The sequence below is a fragment of the Mustela lutreola genome, chromosome 9 (genome assembly GCF_030435805.1).
Source record: "Mustela lutreola isolate mMusLut2 chromosome 9, mMusLut2.pri, whole genome shotgun sequence".
NCBI lineage: Eukaryota > Metazoa > Chordata > Mammalia > Carnivora > Mustelidae > Mustela > Mustela lutreola.
The window spans coordinates 54,402,879-54,424,105 of NC_081298.1; positions in this window are offsets into that span (position 1 = coordinate 54,402,879).

Below are 21,227 nucleotides of genomic sequence, written 5' to 3' on the forward strand. Positions count from 1 at the left end.
CAACAAACATCAATAAATTTTGTAAAACTAATTGTCATGGCTCATATACACTATGACCAACAGAGGGACCATCAGAAGGAAAGCATCAGTTATGTTTATTGTGAAATTTTTTATTCAAAATAAAGCAATGTGAGGGGAAGACACAATGAGAAAATTACCATTTTTTAAATGGTTAAACTTCTTACAAAATGGAATAGGTTTTATATTCTAAGTAGTATATTGAAAAGTAAAACATTGGGGCACCTGGGTGGCTCAGTGGGTTGGGCTGCTGCCTTCGGCTCAGGTCATGATCTCAGGGTCCTGGGATTGAGCCCCGCATCAGGCTCTCTGCTCTGCAGGGAGCCTGCTTCCCTCTTTCTCTCTCTCTCTGCCTGCCTCTCTGCCTACTTGTGATCTCTCTCTGTCAAATAAATAAATAAAATCTTTAAAAAAGAAAAGAAAAGAAAAGTAAAACATTAAAAAATAAAATTTTAATTAAAAAATTATGTAATTTAAAAAAAAGGTTAAACATAGCAGAACCATTTTTCTTATAACTGGAAAATACATTGTATATATATCTATCAAAAATAACTTGTATGGGGGCGCCTGGGTGGCTCAGTGGGTTAAATCCTCTGCCTTCGGCTCAGGTCATGATCCCGGGATCCTTGGATCGAGTCCCACATCGGGCTCTCAGCTCAGCAGGGAGCCTGCTTCCTCCTCTCTCTCTCTGCCTGACTCTGCCTACTTGTGATCTCTGTCAAATAAATAAATAAAATCTTTTATAAAAAAAATTTTAAAAAACAACTTGTCATGTCTGGAATCAGGAGCATATGGAAAAAAATAATATCTGAGGACAATACTTCTGCCATGTTTTGTGCCTTGTTAATATTTTTAAACCATCAGGCAACTTTTAGCTTTATTGAAATACCTGCTAAGATACCAGCAGTGCCTTTTAGAGCCCTATGACTATAAAAATTAATTGCAAATATTCAAAATGTTTACTATGGTGTCACTATTTAGGGCCACCACCAAGTATGTTTCAGAAGTAAGCATAACTGTTACTCTTCCTTAAGGCAAAAGGGCATATTTTCAGGAGTTCCATCTGCTGTACCAGGAGGTGAATCAAGTAATGATTTTTGTCTATAAAATAATTCACTTTTCAATCTAACATTCCTCATTCCACATTATAATAATAAAAACTAGGAGGAGACTAAAACAAACAAACAACTACAACTACAACAACCAGCTTTTCCTTCAGTGGAAAAGTAAATATAACCTTATGAGTAGCCTGAAATTTATTTTTAAATATTTTTAAGATAAACGTTTTTGTTAGAAAACCATATATTTTATATTACTAAGAAATAACAGGCAAAGTTTTATTAACTTCTAAAAAGTCTAATTACTTCTATTTATCTATTAACTCATCTCTTTATGAAGTAGAACATGATCACACCTATTGTATCTACCCAAGTTTGTATGCTTTGGTTATTTTATGTTTGCTATTTCCTTGCTTAATTTTTACAATATTTGATACATAATAGTATCTTTAAGTCCATCTATGGTTTCACAGAATTTGTTTGAACTTCATAAAAATGTACCATACTTTTTGCACTGTCCTTGTTTTACTTCTCTATTAGCTTTCCAAGATTTATTCACTTTAGAGTGTGTATTTTATTTTTATTCCTCCATAATGCTATGTTTACAAATTTGTATTTATCTGTACTTTTAAAAATATCTTAATTATATACCATTTCTCATCTCACGTAACACTCATGTTACTCCTACACTTATCAGATATTATGTAACTGAAAACCACAACTCAGCAACAAGAGAACACCATTTTTCAAAATTAAGTGGCTTACCAGAATTCTTTAATTCTATCCTTTATTTGTATTAGATGACCCTTTATTCTGGTATTTGGCATTGTTCATATGGAGGAAAGCTTATAAGTTGATATTCCATAAATAGAAGGATTTATTATGATTGAGTAATTATTTTCATTTATAATGCATAGAATATGGTTGATTTAATATTTCTTTCTTACCCTCTGCCTGGAACATAGTGCTATCTATGTAATAGCCACTAAAATATTAAGTTAATTACCTAGACTTTAAACTGCTTATTAATAGGAATGACATATGGAACTCTTCTCACATTGGGACACCTGGGTGGCTCAGGGTCCTGGGACTGAGTTCTGCAACAGATTCCCTGCTTAGCCGGGAGTTTGCTTCTCCCTCACCCTGCTGCTCCCCCTGCTTGTGCTCTCTCTCACTCTCTCTCTTACAAATAAATAAAATTAAAAAAATAAATTCTTCTCAGATAGCTAATATAGAATATCGTCTTTGTATTCATCAAAGGGAAAGTGCCATATAATAATGAAATTCAGACTACTTCAAATTCATTTTTTAACCAGTAAGAAAGTACTGGAAACAAGCCAAAAATGTCTTCAATGAATTAAAGAAATAGATTGATTTTCAATATCTTAATATTTCTAAAATAAATTGCAAGATTTTTATACTAGATATCAGTGTAAATATTCATTATACAAGGATATTCTAAAAATAAACTCGAGAAAACTACTTGACATATATGATGACCAAAACGAGTTTGACAAAAGTCAGTTTGGGTAAAACTTACAACACCTACCACCTGAAACTCTTGTTCTATAATTTAATTATTTTAATTTACAAAAATACAAAAATAATATGTCAGAGTAAGTATATTGATAGCTTTGAAGGTATGCTCTGGTTGTGCACTGTTTACTATTTAAAGGGAAATCAAATATGTGATGCTTATGGTGTGACTATATTAAAATTCAACAAGTTCAGAAGCATACGAGGAATAGAATAAAGACAAAAGATGACCCTTACTTATCCTAAAGATAGACAATGGTATATATGTGCTAGTTGGGGAGAGAATCCAGTCAGTAGATGGACGATGTGGTAGTGGAAAAAAAAAGACACAACGTTTTGGTTGAAAGTTTAGCACTATATTTAACAAAGTGAAATTGTATGTTAATAGCCTTGAATAAAATCCAAAAAATATTTTCAATTCATTGAAGATTATTTAGGAAAAACTTGAAAAGTACAACTTGATAAGGATTCCAATAAAAGATTCATAAGCAATACAAGTTTCAGAATTTTTAGTATATTTTCCCTAAAAAGCCATTTGATTTAAATTAAAAACAATTCTATTTACCTGCCACTTAAATAAGAGGAAATTATTTGGTTTTGTAATAAGTCAATAAAATAAATTAACATATCTTTAGAAAACAGATATGCACACTAATTTAAAAAGAATAGTGCTTAATCTGTTCAGCAAACATTTGTAAAATTCCTTGCCATCAGCTAGCTCTGGAGTTCTGCTAGGTGAGTAAGGCCATGTATGTTACTGCTCAGAGTACTGACGAAAAGCAATTGTCCCCTTCACATCCATTTTTTGCTGTTGATAAGTCATGCTATGTTGTTTAGAGATCCATAGATGGCCCTACATGAAGACCTTCTTTTGGGTGTATATGGGTGACTGTGATTTACCTTTCAAATAAGATGGCTCCTGATTTACAATGATTCAACTTATGATATATTTGGCAATGATGTGAAAGTGAAAATGATTCAGTAGAAACTGTACTTTGAATTTTGAATTTGGGTCTTTATAAAAAGGGCCAGTGACATGTGGTATGGTGCCATCTTGTGATGCTGGGCAGCGGCAGTAAGCCACAGCTCCCAGTCAGCTATAAGATTACAGGGGTGAACACCTGATATTCTTACAAGCATTCTATATATAAACATTCTTCTTTTTTTTAGTGTAATATTTAATAAATTGCATGTGATATTTGATACTTTGTTATAAAATAGGCTTTGCTTAAGATGATTTTGCCCAAATGCAGGCAAATGTAAGTGTTCTGAGTATGTTTAAATAAGCTTAAGGTAAGCTATGATATTTGATAGTTTAGGGGTATTAAATGCATTTTCAATTGTTTATGTGTTTCTCTGTACATAGCCCCCTTGTAAGCTGAGGAACATCTCTATATGTATATGTAGCCTTGGTATGGCTTACATATTGGCCATGTAACATCTAGAACAGTACGTGTGCCATATAATTGTCTACAACATCCAACAAGTTTCTTGAAAACTTGTGCCAAATGGTTATATCTTTAAGGATTCTTATTTCAGAAGGGTTCTCTCAAACGTAAGATTTTTCAGAAGTTAAGTGAAAATCTGACCAAACTAAACATTTTTCCATTTTCCCTAGTGAGCAAAGATAGCTAAAATCTATCTGCCATTTTCAACACTGTACTCAACGATTGTAATTCTAATTTAAGAACAGATTATTTATATCAAAACCACATGTTGGTCTAATCTTATACAATATTCATAAATCTCACTCAGAGCCCTGGACACTTTTATTTGTTGAGTCTATATGGTACTACGGACATTCATCTTTTTGGACCTCATAGCTTCATGTATGTCTATACTTTTGAAAATACATGCATCATAGTTCCATTGTAAAATGTCTGGGTTATAAAATGTGCTATGCTATCAAAATGGTAATAAGAACATACAAATGACCTGATGTAATGAATTGGACCAGATTGCCAGATATCACATTTCATGCCAGAAAGATTCAGTGGTAAGTTTTAAAATGGCCAGCTATACTTCGACTGAATTATAACTCATTTAACTTCTTTCTTTGTGTACAGTATTATACATTATTCAGTATTATAGTAAATAAGTATTTTGGACAGATGTAAATATGCTGTAATAAAAAATGTTTTTCTTCTTTCTTTTAGTCCTTTTTACTTGTAAGACTAGCCACAAATACCATGCCTCCCCCAAAATAATTTGCAATCCAAATTTATCTCTAAACGAATTTATTGCACAGAAAAAAAAATATATATATATACACTCACAGTAGACATGTTCAAAAATAGTTACACAACAGTTACACAACAGCAGTATCGTTGTTTTGTTTTGTTTTGTTTTGTTTTTTTCTTTAAAAAAAAAGAGGTTATGTAAAATATTGGAATTTTATTTCCAGGCCTAGTATTTCAAGACAGTTAACTACACTTACGGTGTCAACAGCCTCTTGTTGGCAGTATGATTTTATTGGCTCCATGGAATAACAGCAAGAATTTACTATTGCTTCTTTCTTTTATGACACACACAGAAAAAAAAATTAACACATTTGCTCAAGACCAACCAGAATCATTTTAACCTATCAAAATTGATGGGAGGCCTTCACTGCCAAAGTCACTGCTGGGTTTTCACAATTCATTGCAGACAATCTGCTACTCCCATTAGGATAAAGGAGAGAAGAGTCATAATCAGGGAAGAAAGCTGGATTAATACTTGTAATTATCATTGAATTATTTAGCCTGCTATAGGATTATTATTATTAGTGTCATTTGATAATTTTCTCTCATCTTATTAAACACAACTGTGAGTAATTACCCTACCTAATATTTCTCTGTATTGGCTGACTAGCTAGCAAACATTCATGAAAATATCCATTAGCCACACATATAAAATGCTGCATGATAATGCTGTTGAATCAGAACATACCACTACCTGATCCTGTAGCTCTTTGAGGATTTGCAAATCAGTTAATTCTATGTTTATTGGATTCTTCCCATACAATTAGAAAATTTATAATAGAGTCCATGAACATTATTAGTTTTACCATTTTAAACCAGCAATCACACTTTGATTTCTACAACAAAAGCAGAAATATAAACACACACATTTGGATCAGTTTTCTGTTAGTCTGTCTGGACTTCAAAATCCTATTCCTCAAGATAATGCACACCAAAGTTTTGGATTAAACAAGAAATTAGATGGCACCTGAACACTTGGTTTAATATTCTCAAAAGAACTATGCAACTTATTTCTCACATTATGACATTGTTTTACAAAGATCCACACTTTTATAATGTTAGTATTTTTAATAATCAATAAAGTCAATTAATCATGATTAAAAATCAAACATAAAAATTTCTACGTTTTGCTTTTGCCCCCTCCATTTAGAACTTATTTATAGCCTGATAATTCAAAGGTCCCTATGTTTATGAAAATCTGGACAGAAATAGCTCTAAGATCCCATTCAGAACTTGATATTAATCTAAGTCTTTTGGCTCCGTTTATCCTGAGAGCAAAGAGTAGGACAAAGGATTTGAGTACTGTTAGTTGATCTGGGAGATTACCCAAGGTAGAAAAGAATGGGAAAGTGATACAGTGAAGAAGCAACTTTGTCAAAGAGGTACATTGTTGATATAATTGTTGTGGATAAAAAATGTAGGCTTGCTTTTACTGAAAGGTCCTGAGAAACTTCTTTAAGTTGTCCTCATGAAGACCTGAAAACTGACAATTTTACCTATGGTTCTTATTTCCACTTCACTGAGAGCTGTCCTCAGAGGACATTAACTCTCCTACACATTTGGGTTGTGTTGGAGACATTTTAAAATGAGAGAAAGAACATGAGATGCTATCAGTGTTAAGTAACTGCAATTTCCCATGGAACTATCCACCACAGGTTTGGCTATAATCAGGGGTTGGGCCTTGATATCAGAGGGATTTGAGGCAGTATCATTTTAGGTTAATCATTATATCTGAAATTTCGAAAAACTTCAACTGATGAAACCTTGATTATAAATCTATAAATATAACAATAAATCTACAGTATTCAAATTATTTTCATAGAAATACACAAACAAAGCATCAATTGATTAATATTTAAATGTTACAAAATACTGAACTGAAAGAATTTGGTCATAGAACAACGTGTAAGAAGTAGAACTTAGGTTTAGGTTAGAACTCAGGATGCATTTGAGACTCAGTTAAGAAATTGAATGGAGGGACGCCTGGGTGGCTCAGTGGGTTAAGCCACTGTCTTTGGCTCAGGTCATGATTCCAGGGTCCTGGGACCGAGCCCCAAATCAGGCTCTCTGCTCAGCAGGGAGCCTGCTTCCTCCTCTCTCTCTGCCTGCCTCTCTGCCTGCTTGTCATCTCTCTCTGTCAAATAAATAAATAAATAAATAAAATCTTAAAAAAAAGAAAGTGAATGGATGTCTGACTATCTTATAGGTTTGCTAAAAATCAGTGACTTTGTGTTCACGTGTGGCTATGCAGGAATTTTTAACTTTCTCTAAGAAGTTATTAGATTTGATTATATAAGGGCAGTAAAGGATGGGGAAAAGCAAAGTACAAACCCCATAAAGACAAAGACACTGAGTATGAGAAAAGAGTAATAGATAAGAAGAATCAATGCATTTGAGGAAAATGGGAATTGAAATACACAATGATTGTTGATTTTTTTAGATGGAGAAAACAAAACTAGCTTGCAAGAAGGAAATAACAGAAGACATGTTGTGATGTGATACAGAATCCTGGAAAAGGCAGTAACGTGGATTAAAGGAGTAGGGAGAGCATATCAGGTAATTTGGATAGGAAGGAGTTAGGAGATAATTGCTTGATAAATTTTATATGGCCCACTTAAATGCACAGATTTCTCTTCTTTAATTTATATGGAGAACAGGGTGTCCTTTTTCTTCCGTTTCAGAGCACCAGAGGTGTACTCTTTCAGACTGAAAACCTGAAAAGCTCAGGACTCAGTTGCTTAAGCACAGCTGAGAGGACATATTTCAATTAAGATTTACATTTTGCTGTAGGTAGTAGACTGTCAAAAGTGGTTTAACCATATTTTTTCATTTAACAAGAAGACTACAGAGAGTGTTTTCTGGTGTTAGTTCAGAGTCTTAAGAAAGTCAAGTGAAGTATCTTAGAGGTTTTCATGGCTTTTTATTCACAGTTGCAAAAATTGCTGTTGGAGTTCTCACTATTAAGCCCACATTTCTGGCAGAAAGATAGAGGTAAAAGAGAATGATATCTTGTACGACTGATACTTTGTCATATGGTTACAATGTAACTAGAAAAGAGACAATAAAATATTTGATGTTGTTTTAAGTTTCCTTGTTGTCAATTCCTCAGTGCTTTCTGATATTAAAGGAAAAAGTAGATGGATATTGACCTGGCAACTATCAACACCTGTCAGTCTCTCTGGATAACAGATATTTCTATAATCTCTTCTTCCCAGTAAAAAAAAATAAAATATATTCATAACCCACACTGTGCCATCTCAAGTTACTGCACCAAGATAAAATTACAATGATTTTCAGTTGTTCCAAATGGACAGAATACCCTTCCTTATGATATCATGTCTTATAAGATAGATAATTGGCTTGCTACCAATATACCCAGATATGACTGTGGAAGAGACAGGAAAAAAATAATAATATTTATTTATTCCTTGGGTTGACCCTGTTTACACAGATGCATTACTATTAGAAAAGGTTGGTCTGGGACATTGGAATGAATTTACTTAATGGGTCTGTATGTAATTGGGTTGGAGAAAATTTTTAATTTCTACAAAAATTATTAGAATTTTATCTTATTCTCTTTTGTTAATTTTCACATGTTAACAAAGCCAACATTGTTGTCTAGCAGACAAGATCTTAAATCCTAACAAAACTCAATTTTTTCCTTTTTTTTTAAGTTTGAGAGCCTCATGTTCTCTCATGCTGCTTTAAATACAACTCAAAAAAAAAAAAAAAAAGGAGCTAAATGGGGCAGTAAGACCAGACTTTTTATTTTATTTTATTTATCTTATTTTTAATTAAAAATTTAAAGATTGTATTTATTTATTTGAGAGAGAGAGAGAGCATGAGTGGGGCAGGGGGATGTAGTGGCAGAGAGAGACTGAGAAGTATATTCCCTAATGAGCAGCAAGCCCGATATGGAGCTCGATTCCAGCATCCTGACTGAGATCATGACCAGAGACAAAGGCAGATACATGTGCAAAATCCCTTTTTTTCTGGGAAACAATACTTTACAAGAGATGTTTGAAAAAGTACTGGGGAATCAACTTTAATCGGAGATACAAAAATTCAATTGACTTTTGTAAAGCTACAGGGATCCAAATGATGGGAATCCCAGCCCGTTTAGGTTGTGGACCACAGAGTATTCTTCTTTGTAATATTTTATTTTCTTTCATGTCTACTAACTCCTGTCCAAGTTCACTGATCTCTTTTTAGATAGTGCAAAACATGGCAAAGAATACCAAACAAGTGCTCAATATTCTACATTTATTACATCATTTCTAACATATAGAAGTGTGTTATCAAGGCTAGTTCTGTGAACGAACCTAGTTATGCTAAAGTGTGTTTTGTTCTCCAAGAAATTAAATGCATGATTATCACACAATTATAAAATACTTGTGTCAAGAATTTTTATTCAAAAATTAATAAGAGAAGCAGATATTAAAACTCGTTCACATGGTTATTTGGGATATAAGCAGAGTTGTGCAGCAGAAGTGCTCTGGGCCCATAATTTGGGTTATAGAATTTATGTTCTCTAATGAAAAATCACTAACTTGCATTATTGTCAACAAGAATCTTGTACATTACCATCAGTTTTCTACATTACAACCTCTTGCTCTACAGTTTGTAAATAACTTTGTCAATAGCAAGCTAATAAATGGGGTGTCTCCAATGGATTGAGATAATCTCCAAAGTTTCTGCTACATTATGCTTCTTCATCCATTTCCAGTCTATTTTCATGTATGGTGTAAGGAAATTGTCTAATTTCATTTTTCTGCATATGGCTGTTCAATTTTCCCAACACCATTTGTTGAAGAGGCTGTCTTTTTTCCATTGGACATTCCTTCCTGCTTTGGTGACGATTAGTTGACCATAGATTTGAGGGTGTATTTCTGGGCTCTCTATTCTGTTTCATTGATCTATGTCTGTTTTGGGGACATTTCCCTACTATCTTGATGATGACAACTTTGTAATAGAGCTTGAGGTCTGGAATTGTGATGCCAACAACTTTGGCTTTCTTTTTCAATATTCCTCTGGCTATTCGAGGTATTTTCTGGTTGCATATATATTTTAGGATTATTTGTCCCATTTTTTTGAAAAAAATGGATGGGATTTTGATAGGGATAGCATTAAATGTGTAGATTGCTTTAGGTAGCATAGACATTTTCACAATATTTGTTCTTCCAATACAGGAGCATGGAACATTTTTCCATTTCTTTGTGTCTTCCTCAATTTCTTTCATGAGTACTTTAGAGTTTTCTGAGTATAGATAGTCTCTTTGGTTTGTGTTATTCCTAGGTATCTTAGGGTTTGGGGTACAATTGTAAATGGGACTCACTCCTTAATTTCTATTTCTTCAGTCTTGTTGGTTTAAAAAAATGCAACCAATTTCTGTGCATTGATTTTATATGCTGACACTTTACAGAATTCCTATACAAGTTATAGCAGATTTGGAGTGGAGTCCTTTAAGTTTTCCTCCTACAGTATCATATCATCTGAAAACAGGGATAGTTTGACTTCTCTTTTGCCAATTTGGCAAAATTTGGATGCCTTTAATTTCTTTTTGTTGTCTGATTGCTGAGGCTAGGACTTCTAGTACAATGTAGAATAGCAGTGGTGATAACAGACATCCCTGCCGTGTTCCTGACCTCAGCGGAAAAGTATTCAGTTTTTCTCCATTGAGAATGATATTTGCAGTGGGTTTTTCATAGATGGCTTTGATAATATTGATAATATGTGCCCTCTATCCCTACACTTTGAAGAGTTTTAATCAGGAAGGGATACTGCACTTTGTCAAATGCTTTTTCAGCATCTATTGAGTATCATATGGTTCTTGTTCTTTCCTTTATTGATGTCTTGTATCACACTGATTGATTTGAAGATGTTGAACCAACCTTGTAGCCCTGGAATAAATCCCACTTGGTCGTGGTGAATAATCCTTTTAATGTACTGTTGAATCCTATTGGCTAGTATTTTGGTGAGAATTTTCGTATCTGTGTTCATCAAGGATTTTGGTCTGTAGTTCTATTTTTTGATGGGATCCTTGTCTGGTTTTGGGATCTAGGTGATGCTGTCCTCAGTAAAAAAGAGTTTGGGCGTTTTCCTTCCATTTCTATTTTTTTTGGACCAGTATCATGAGAATAGGAATTAATTCTTCTTTAAATGTTTGGTAGAGTTCCCCTGGGAAGCCATCTGGCCCGGGGCTTTTGTTTGTTTGGAGATTTTTGATGACTGTTTCAATCTCCGTACTGGTTATGGGTCTGTTCAGGTTTTCTATTTCTTCCTGGTTCAGTTGTGGTAGTTTATATGTCTCTAGGAATGTATCCATTTCTTCCAGATTGTTGAATTTGTTGGCTTAGAGTTGCTCGTAGTATGTTCTTATAATGGTTTGTATTTCTTTGGTGTTGGTTGTTATCTCTCCTCTTTCATTCATGATTTTATTTATTTATTTATTTATTTCATGATTTTATTTATTCTTTTCTTTTTGATAAGTCTGGAAAGGCGTTTATCAATCTTATTAATTCTTTCAAAGAACCAGCTCCTAGTTTCGTTGATTTGTTCTATTGTTCTATTGTTTTTTGTTGTTGTTGGTTTTTTGTGGTTTTTGTTTCTTTGTTATTTGTTTCTATTTCATTGATTTCTGCTCTGATCTTGATTATTCCTCTTCTTCTGCTGGGTTTAGGTGTTCCTTGTTGTTCTTTCTGCAACTCCTTTAGGTGTAGGGTTATGTTGTGTATTTGAGATCTAAGAGAGAAGCGTGGTTGAACACGTCTGTCGCTGCGCTCCCCAGGAACAAGTCTGGGGAAGGCGCAGCACGCCGCCCCCAGAGAAGGAGCCGTTGGCCTTGTGGTCGGGAAAAGGTCGGGAAGCAGGAGAGCATGCCCTGGCAGGAACAGCAGGCCGGAAGCAAGACAAATGTCACCTGATCCCTGTGCGGAGAGAGGAAGCCTGGCTGCTAAGGAGACATGAAGGGACGACTAGGACAGGGACAAGTGCTCCATTCTGAGGACGGAGTCTGGGCAGAAGGCAGGCCTGTGCTTTACCTCTGGTCCCAAGGGGACAGCATCACCTTGGACAACTGTCCGTAGGGCAGACTTGGGCTAGCTAAGTGGCGCCATACCCAGAACTCGCAGAAACAGCTCCCTCGAGAAATGCGCCGTCAGATGCCATCTTCCTCCAAGATGTGACAGCGTTGTCTGTGGCAGGGGGTGTACCGGGAAAAGAGTGGGGACAATCCCCGAAAGCTACCCATTCCAGTAAAAGGCAGTGATCAGGGATCCTGTCGCCTCTCCTCTCCTGTGAGGAAGCCACTGGCCTAGTCCGCGAGTCCTCCTGTGCACCAAGGGAAAAGGCCAAGCGATGCCTACACCGGGAGATGGTAGTGTGCCTAGAGTGCCATCCTAGGCTACGCACGCTACTGCACGGTTGTGGCTGTGCCTGCTTAGTTCGGCCTGGCAGGGTGAACCCAGGATGCGAACATGGAGGCCGGGAAAGCAAGGCCCAAGAGGCATCAGCTCTCCCGCAGCTCTTCTTCCCTGATGCGACTGAAGCCTTGCTGAGGAAGCAGCGGCCAAGTGCTGTTCGCTCCAAGCCAAAGCCTCTGCGAAAGCACAGCGTTCGCCGATAAATGTTCTGCCGGCTGCTGCTGCTTGCCTGAGCCCAGTCTCGCGGTGGGAGAAACCCGCATACAGCGAAAGCCTCTTTGCCTGGGCATCTCCCTTGGGAAAGCACAGCATTCGTTGGGAAATCAGAGTTGGTTTTGGGGATGCTGCTGCTGCTTGCCTGAGCTAGTCTCCGCAGCAGGGTGGAAGATACCTGCATGGAGCGAAATACTCTTTGCCCTAGCATCCCTTCTTCTCAGAGAGAAGCGTGGTCGCACACGTCTGTCACAGCGCTCCCCAGGAGCAAGTGTGGGGAGGCTGCAGCACGCCGCCCCCGGGGAAGAGAAGGAGCCGTTGGCCTTGGGGTTGGGAAACGCTCCTGAAGCAGGATCGCCTACCGTGCAAGAACAGCAGGCCAGTGGCAAGACAAGTGTCACCCGCTCCCTGTGCGGAGAGATGGAAACCTGGCTGCTAAGGAGACATGAGGGGACGACTAGGGCAAGGGCACGTGCTCCACTCTGAGGAAGGAGTCTGGGCAGAAGGCAGGCCTGTCATGTGCCTCTGGTCCCAAGGGGACATCATCTCCTTGGCCACCTGTCCCAAGGGCAGACAGGCTTGCCCCCAGGTGCCATACTCGGAACTCGCAGTAACAACCCCATGGAGAAATGGGCAGTCCGATGCCGCCTTCCGCCAAGATGTGGCAGTGTTGTGGGTGGCAGGGTGTGTGCCGGGGAAGGAGGGGAGACAGTCCCCCACAGTTCCGCATCCCAGTGCACGGGCCGTGTGCAGGGATCCTGTCGCCTCCTCTCTCCTGTGGTGAAGGCACTGGACTAGACCCCGAGTCTGCCTGAGGGCGGAGCAAAAGGCAAAGCCTTACCTACGCCAGGAGATGGTACTAGGCATAGAGTGCCATGCTAGGCCACGCACGCTGCTGCAGGGTTGTGACTGTATCTGCTGAGTTCGGCTTAGCAAGGTGAACCCCGGGCGCGAACATGGAGCCCGGGAAAGCAAGGCCCAAGAGGCACCAGCTCTCCCGCGGCTCTTCTTCCCTGCCGTGACAGAGCAAACGACCAAAGCCTTGCAGAGGAAGCAGCAGCGAAGTGCGGTTTGCTCCAAGCTGAAAACCTCTGCGAAAGCTTAGCAGTCACTGGGAAATCAGAGTCGGTTTTGAGGGCTGCTTTTGTTTTTTGCCTTAGCCTAGTATTCGCAGCAGGATGGGAGGAACCCGCATAGAGCGAAAGCCCCTCTGCCGGGGAATCCCCTCTGGGAAAACACAGCATTCTTTGGGAAATCAGAGTCCAGTGTGTGGGATTCTGCCTGCTGCTTGCCGGAGCTAGTCTCCACAGCACAGTGTAATATCCCGCATGGAGCGAAATCCTCTTTGCCTGGGCATCCCCTCTGCCTGAGAGAGAAGCGCGGTGGCGCCTGTGGAAAGAGCCTTAAGGAAAGGGACACGTCTGTCACTGCAGAGGGACGGAGGAAGCCTGGCTGCTGAGGAGACACGAGGGGCTGATTAGGGCAGGGGAAAGGGCTCCACTCTGAGGAAGGAGTCTGGGCAGAAAGCATGCCTGTCCTGAGCCTTTGGGCCCAAGGAGACAGCAGCTCCTTGGCCACCTGTCCGTGGTGGAGACATGGGCTTGCCACCAGGCGCCTACCCTGAACTCGAGAAACAACTCCCAGAAAGAACTGGCCATCAGATGCCGTCTTCCTCCAGGATGTGGAAGCTTGGAGGAGGCACGGGGTTAGGGGGAAGGAGAGGGGACAGTCCCCCAAAGCTCCCTATTCAGGGCACGGGGCGGTGTGCAGGGATCCGGTCACCTCTCCTTTCCTGTGGGGAAAGCACTGGCCTAGTCCGCGAGTCCTCCTGTGCACTAGAGGAAAAGGCCAAGCGATGCCTACACCCGGAGATGGTAGTGTGCCTAGAGTGCCATCCTAGGCTACGCACGCTACTGCACGGTTGTGGCTGTGCCTGCTTAGTTCGGCCTGGCAGGGTGAACCCAGGATGCGAACAAAAAGCCCGGGAAAGCAAGGCCCAAGAGGCATCAGCTCTCCCGCAGCTCTTTTTCCCTGATGCGACTGAAGCCTTGCTGAGGAAGCAGCGGCGAAGTGCTGTTCGCTCCAAGCCAAAGCCTCTGCGAAAGCACAGCATTCTCCGAGAAATGTTCTGCCGGCTGCTGCTGCTTGCCTGAGCCCAGTCTCGCGGTGGGAGAAACCCGCATACAGCGAAAGCCTCTTTGCCTGGGCATCTCCCCTGGGAAAGCACAGCATTCGTTGGGAAATCAGAGTTGGTTTTGGGGATGTTGCTGCTGCTTGCCTGAGCTAGTCTCCGCAGCAGGGTGGAAGATACCTGCATGGAGCGAAATACTCTTTGCCCTAGCATCCCTTCTTCTCAGAGAGAAGCGTGGTCGCACACGTCTGTCACAGCGCTCCCCAGGAGCAAGTGTGGGGAGGCTGCAGCAAGCCACCACCGGTGAAGAGAAGGAGCCATTGGCCTTGGGGTTGGGAAACGCTCCTGAAGCAGGATCGCCTACCGGGCAGGACCAGCAGGCCAGTGGCAAGACAAGTGCCACGCGCTCCCTGTGCAGAGAGATGGAAGCCTGGCTGCTAAGGAGACATGAGGGGACGACTAGGGCATGGGCGCGTGCTCCACTCTGAGGAAGGAGTCTGGGCAGAAGGCAGGCCTGTCCTGTGCCTCTGGTCCCAAGGGGACAGCATCTCCTTGGCCACCTGTCCCAAGGGCAGACAGGCTTGCCCCAGGTGCCATACTCAGAACTCGCAGAAACAACCCCATGGAGAAATGGGCAGTCCGATGCCGCCTTCCGCCAAGATGTGGCAGTGTTGTGGGTGGCAGGGGGTGTGCCAGGGAAGGAGGGGATACAGTCCCCCACAGTTCCCCATCCCAGTGCACGGGCCGTGTGCAGGGATCCTGTCGCCTCCTCTCTCCTGTGGTGAAGGCACTGGACTAGACCCCGAGTCTGCCTGAGGGCGGAGCAAAAGGCAAAGCCTTACCTACGCCAGGAGATGGTACTAGGCATAGAGTGCCATGCTAGGCCACGCACGCTGCTGCAGGGTTGTGACTGTGTCTGCTGAGTTCGGCTTAGCAAGGTGAACCCCGGGCGCGAACATGGAGCCCGGGAAAGCAAGGCCCAAGAGGCACCAGCTCTCCCACGGCTCTTCTTCCCTGCCGCGACAGAGCCAACGACCAATGCCTTGCAGAGGAAGCAGCAGCGAAGTGCTGTTTGCGCCAAGCTGAAAACCTCTGCGAAAGCTTAGCAGTCACTGGGAAATCAGAGTCGGTTCTGTGGGCTGCTTTTGTTGCTTGCCTTAGCCTAGGATTCGCAGCAGGATGGGAGGAACCCGCATAGAGCGAAAGCCCCTCTGCCGGGGAATCCCCTCTGGGAAAGCACAGCATTCTTTGGGTAATCAGAGTCCAAGGTGGGATTCTGCCTGCTAATTGCCGGAGCTAGTCTCCACAGCACGGTGTAATAAACCCGCATGGAGCGAGATCCTCTTTGCCTGGGCATCCCCTCTGCCTGAGAGAGAAGCGCAGTGGCGCCTGTGGAAAGAGCCTTAAGGAAAGGGACACGTCTGTCACTGCAGAGGGACGGAAGCCTGGCTGCTGAGGAGACACGCGGGGAAGATTACGGCAGGGGAAAGGGCTCCACTCTGAGGAAGGAGTCTGGTAAGAAAGCACGCCTGTCCTGAGCCTTTGGGCCCAAGGAGACAGCAGCTCCTTGGCCACCTGTCCGTGGTGGAGACATGGGCTTGCCACCAGGCGCTTACCCTGAATACGAGAAACAACTCCCCGAAAGAACTGGCCATCAGATGCCGTCTTCCTCAAGGATATGGAAGCTTGGAGGAGGCACGGGGTTAAGGGGAAGGAGAGGGGACAGTCCCCCAAAGCTCCCTAATCAGGGCACGGGGCGGTGTGCAGGGATCCTGTCACCTCTCCTTTCCTGTGGGGAAAGCACTGGCCTAGTCCGCGAGTCCTCCTGTGCACCAGAGTAAAAGGCCAAGCGATGCCTACACCGGGAGATGGTAGTGTGCCTAGAGTGCCATCCTAGGCTACGCACGCTACTGCACGCTTGTGGCTGTGCCTGCTTAGTTCGGTCTGGCAGGGTGAACCCAGGATGCGAACATGGAGCCGGGGAAAGCAAGGCCCAAGAGGCATCAGCTCTCCCGCAGCTCTTCTTCCCTGATGCGACTGAAGCCTTGCTGAGGAAGCAGCGGCCAAGTGCTGTTCGCTCCAAGCCAAAGCCTCTGCAAAAGCACAGCATTCGCCGAGAAATGTTCTGCCGGCTGCTGCTGCTCGCCTGAGCCCAGTCTTGCGGTGGGAGAAACCCGCATACAGCGAAAGCCTCTTTGCCTGGGCATCTCCCCTGGGAAAGCACAGCATTCGTTGGGAAATAGAGTTGGTTTTGGGGATGCTGCTGCTGCTTGCCTGAGCTAGTCTCCGTAGTAGAGTGGAAGATACCTGCATGGAGCGAAATACTCTTTGCCCTAGCATCCCTTCTGCCTGAGAGAGAAGCGTGGTCGCACACGTCTGTCACAGTGCTCCCCAGGAGCAAGTGTGGTGAGGCTGCAGCACGCCGCCCCCGGGGAAGAGAAGGAGCCATTGCCCTTGGGGTTGGGAAACGCTCCTGAAGCAGGATCGCCTACCGTGCAGGAACAGCAGGCCAGTGGCCAAACAAGTGTCACCCGCTCCCTTTGCAGAGAGATGGAAGCCTGGCTGCTAAGGAGACATGAGGGGACGACTAGGGCATGGGCACGTGCTCCACTCTGAGGAAAGAGACTGGGCAGAAGGCAGGCCTGTCCTGTGCCTCTGGTCCCAAGGGGACATCATCTCCTTGGCCACCTGTCCCAAGGGCATACAGGCTTGCTCCCAGGTGCCATACTCGGAACTCGCAGAAACAACCCCATGGAGAAATGGGCAGTCCGATGCCGCCTTCCGCCAAGATGTGGCAGTGTTGTGGGTGGCAGGGGGTGTGCCGGGGAAGGAGGGGAGACAGTCCCCCATAGTTCGCCATCCCAGTACACGGGTGTGTGCAGGGATCCTGTCGCCTCCTCTCTCCTGTGGTGAAGGCACTGGCCTAGACCCCGAGTCTGCCTGAGGGTGGAGCAAAAGGCAAAGCCTTACCACGCCAGGAGATGGTACTAGGCATAGAGTGCCATGCTAGGCCACGCACGCTGCTGCAGGGTTGTGACTGTGTCTGCTGAGTTCGGCTTAGCAAGGTGAACCCCGGGCGCGAACTTGGAGCCCGGGAAAGCAAGGCCCATGAGGCACCAGCTCTCCCGCGGCTCTTCTTCCCTGCCGCGACAGAGCCAACGACCAAAGCCTTGCAGAGGAAGCAGCAGCGAAGTGCGGTTTGCGCCAAGCTGAAAACCTCTGCGAAAGCTTAGCAGTCCCTGGGAAATCAGAGTCGGTTCTGTGGGCTGCTTTTGTTGCTTGCCTTAGCCTAGGATTCGCAGCAGGATGGGAGGAACCCGCATAGAGCGAAAGCCCCTCTGCCGGGGAATCCCCTCTGGGAAAGCACAGCATTCTTTGGGAAATCAGAGTCCAAGGTGGGATTCTGCCTGCTAATTGCCGGAGCTAGTCTCCAGGGCACAGTGTAATAAACCCGCATGGAGCGAAATCCTCTTTGCCTGGGCATCCCCTCTGCCTGAGAGAGAAGCGCAGTGGCGCCTGTGGAAAGAGCCTTAAGGAAAGGGACACGTCTGTCACTGCAGAGGGACGGAAGACTGGCTGCTGAGGAGACACGAGGGGCAGATTAGGGCAGGGGAAAGGCTCCACTCTGAGGAAGGAGTTTGGTCAGAAAGCACGCCTGTCCTGAGCCTTTGGGCCTAAGGAGACAGCAGCTCCTTGGCCACCTGTCCGTGGTGGAGACATGGGCTTGCCACCAGGCGCTTACCCTGAATTCGAGAAACAACTCCCCGAAAGAACTGGCCATCAGATGCCGTCTTCCTCCAGGATATGCAGGCTTGGAGGAGGCACGGGGTTAAGGGGAAGGAGAGGGGACAGTCCCCCAAAGCTCCCTAATCAGGGCACGGGGCGGTGTGCAGGGATCCTGTCACCTCTCCTTTCCTGTGGGGAAAGCACTGGCCTAGTCCGCGAGTCCTCCTGTGCACCAGAGTAAAAGGCCAAGAGATGCCTACACCGGGAGATGGTAGTGTGCCTAGAGTGCCATCCTAGGCTACGCACGCTACTGCACGCTTGTGGCTGTGCCTGCTTAGTTCGGCCTGGCAGGGTGAACCCAGGATGCGAACAAAAAGCCCGGGAAAGCAAGGCCCAAGAGGCATCAGCTCTCCCGCAGCTCTTCTTCCCTGATGCGACTGAAGCCTTGCTGAGGAAGCAGCGGCGTAGTGCTGTTCGCTCCAAGCCAAAGCCTCTGCGAAAGCACAGCATTCGCCGAGAAATGTTCTGCCGGCTGCTGCTGCTTGCCTGAGCCCAGTCTCGCGGTGGGAGAAACCCGCATACAGCGAAAGCCTCTTTGCCTGGGCATCTCCCCTGGGAAAGCACACCATTCGTTGGGAAATCAGAGTTGGTTTTGGGGATGCTGCTGCTGCTTGCCTGAGCTAGTCTCCGCAGCAGGGTGGAAGATACATGCATGGAGCGAAATACTCTTTGCCCTAGCATCCCTTCTTCTCAGAGAGAAGCGTGGTCGCACACGTCTGTCACAGCGCTCCCCAGGAGCAAGTGTGGGGAGGCTGCAGCAAGCCACCCCCGGTGAAGAGAAGGAGCCATTGGCCTTGGGGTTGGGAAACGCACCTGAAGCAGGATCGCCTACCGGGCAGGACCAGCAGGCCAGTGGCAAGACAAGTGCCACGCGCTCCCTGTGCAGAGAGATGGAAGCCTGGCTGCTAAGGAGACATGAGGGGACGACTAGGGCATGGGCGCGTGCTCCACTCTGAGGAAGGAGTCTGGGCAGAAGGCAGGCCTGTCCTGTGCCTCTGGTCCCGAGGGGACAGCATCTCCTTGGCCACCTGTCCCAAGGGCAGACAGGCTTGCCCCAGGTGCCATACTCAGAACTCGCAGAAACAACCCCATGGAGAAATGGGCAGTCCGATGCCGCCTTCCGCCAAGATGTGGCAGTGTTGTGGGTGGAAGGGGGTGTGCCTTGGAAGGAGGGGAGACAGTCCCCCACAGTTCCCCATCCCAGTGCACGGGCCGTGTGCAGGGATCCTGTCGCCTCCTCTCTCCTGTGTTGAAGGCACTGGACTAGACCCCGAGTCTGCCTGAGGGCGGAGCAAAAGGCAAAGCCTTACCTACGCCAGGAGATGGTACTAGGCATAGAGTGCCATGCTAGGCCACGCACGCTGCTGCAGGGTTGTGACTGTGTCTGCTGAGTTCGGCTTAGCAAGGTGAACCCCGGGCGCGAACATGGAGCCCGGGAAAGCAAGGCCCAAGAGGCACCAGCTCTCACGCGGCTCTTCTTCCCTGCCGCGACAGAGCAAACGACCAAAGCCTTGCAGAGGAAGCAGCAGCGAAGTGCGGTTTGCGCCAAGCTGAAAACCTCTGCGAAAGCTTAGCAGTCCCTGGGAAATTAGAGTCGGTTCTGTGGGCTGCTTTTGTTGCTTGCCTTAGCCTAGGATTCGCAGCAGGATGGGAGGAACCCGCATAGAGCGAAAGCCCCTCTGCCGGGGAATCCCCTCTGGGAAAGCACAGCATTCTTTGGGAAATCAGAGTCCAAGGTGGGATTCTGCCTGCTAATTGCCGGAGCTAGTCTCCAGGGCACAGTGTAATAAACCCGCATGGAGCGAAATCCTCTTTGCCTGGGCATCCCCTCTGCCTGAGAGAGAAGCGCAGTGGCGCCTGTGGAAAGAGCCTTAAGGAAAGGGACACGTCTGTCACTGCAGAGGGACGGAAGCCTGGCTGCTGAGGAGACACGCGGGGAAGATTAGGGCAGGGGAAAGGGCTCCACTCTGAGGAAGGAGTCAGGTCAGAAAGCACGCCTGTCCTGAGCCTTTGGGCCCAAGGAGACAGCAGCTCCTTGGCCACCTGTCCGTGGTGGAGACATGGGCTTGCCACCAGGCGCTTACCCTGAATACGAGAAACAACTCCCCGAAAGAACTGGCCATCAGATTCCGTCTTCCTCCAGGATATGGAAGCTTGGAGGAGGCACGGGGTTAAGGGGAAGGAGAGGGGACAGTCCCCCAAAGCTCCCTAATCAGGGCACGGGGCGGTGTGCAGGGATCCTGTCACCTCTCCTTTCCTGTGGGGAAAGCACTGGCCTAGTCCGCGAGTCCTCCTGTGCACCAGAGTAAAAGGCCAAGCGATGCCTACACCGGGAGATGGTAGTGTGCCTAGAGTGCCATCCTAGGCTACGCACGCTACTGCACGCTTGTGGCTGTGCCTGCTTAGTTCGGCCTGGCAGGGTGAACCCAGGATGCGAACATGGAGCCCGGGAAAGCAAGGCCCAAGAGGCATCAGCTCTCCCGCAGCTCTTCTTCCCTGATGCGACTGAAGCCTTGCTGAGGAAGCAGCGGCCAAGTGCTGTTCGCTCCAAGCCAAAGCCTCTGCGAAAGCACAGCATTCGCCGAGAAATGTTCTGCCGGCTGCTGCTGCTTGCCTGAGCCCAGTCTCGCGGTGGGAGAAACCCGCATACAGCGAAAGCCTCTTTGCCTGGGCATCTCCCCTGGGAAAGCACAGCATTCGCTGGGAAATCAGAGTTGGTTTTGGGGATGCTGCTGCTGCTTGCCTGAGCTAGTCTCCGCAGCAGGGTGGAAGATACCCGCATGGAGCGACATACTCTTTGCCCTAGCATCCCTTCTGCCTGAGA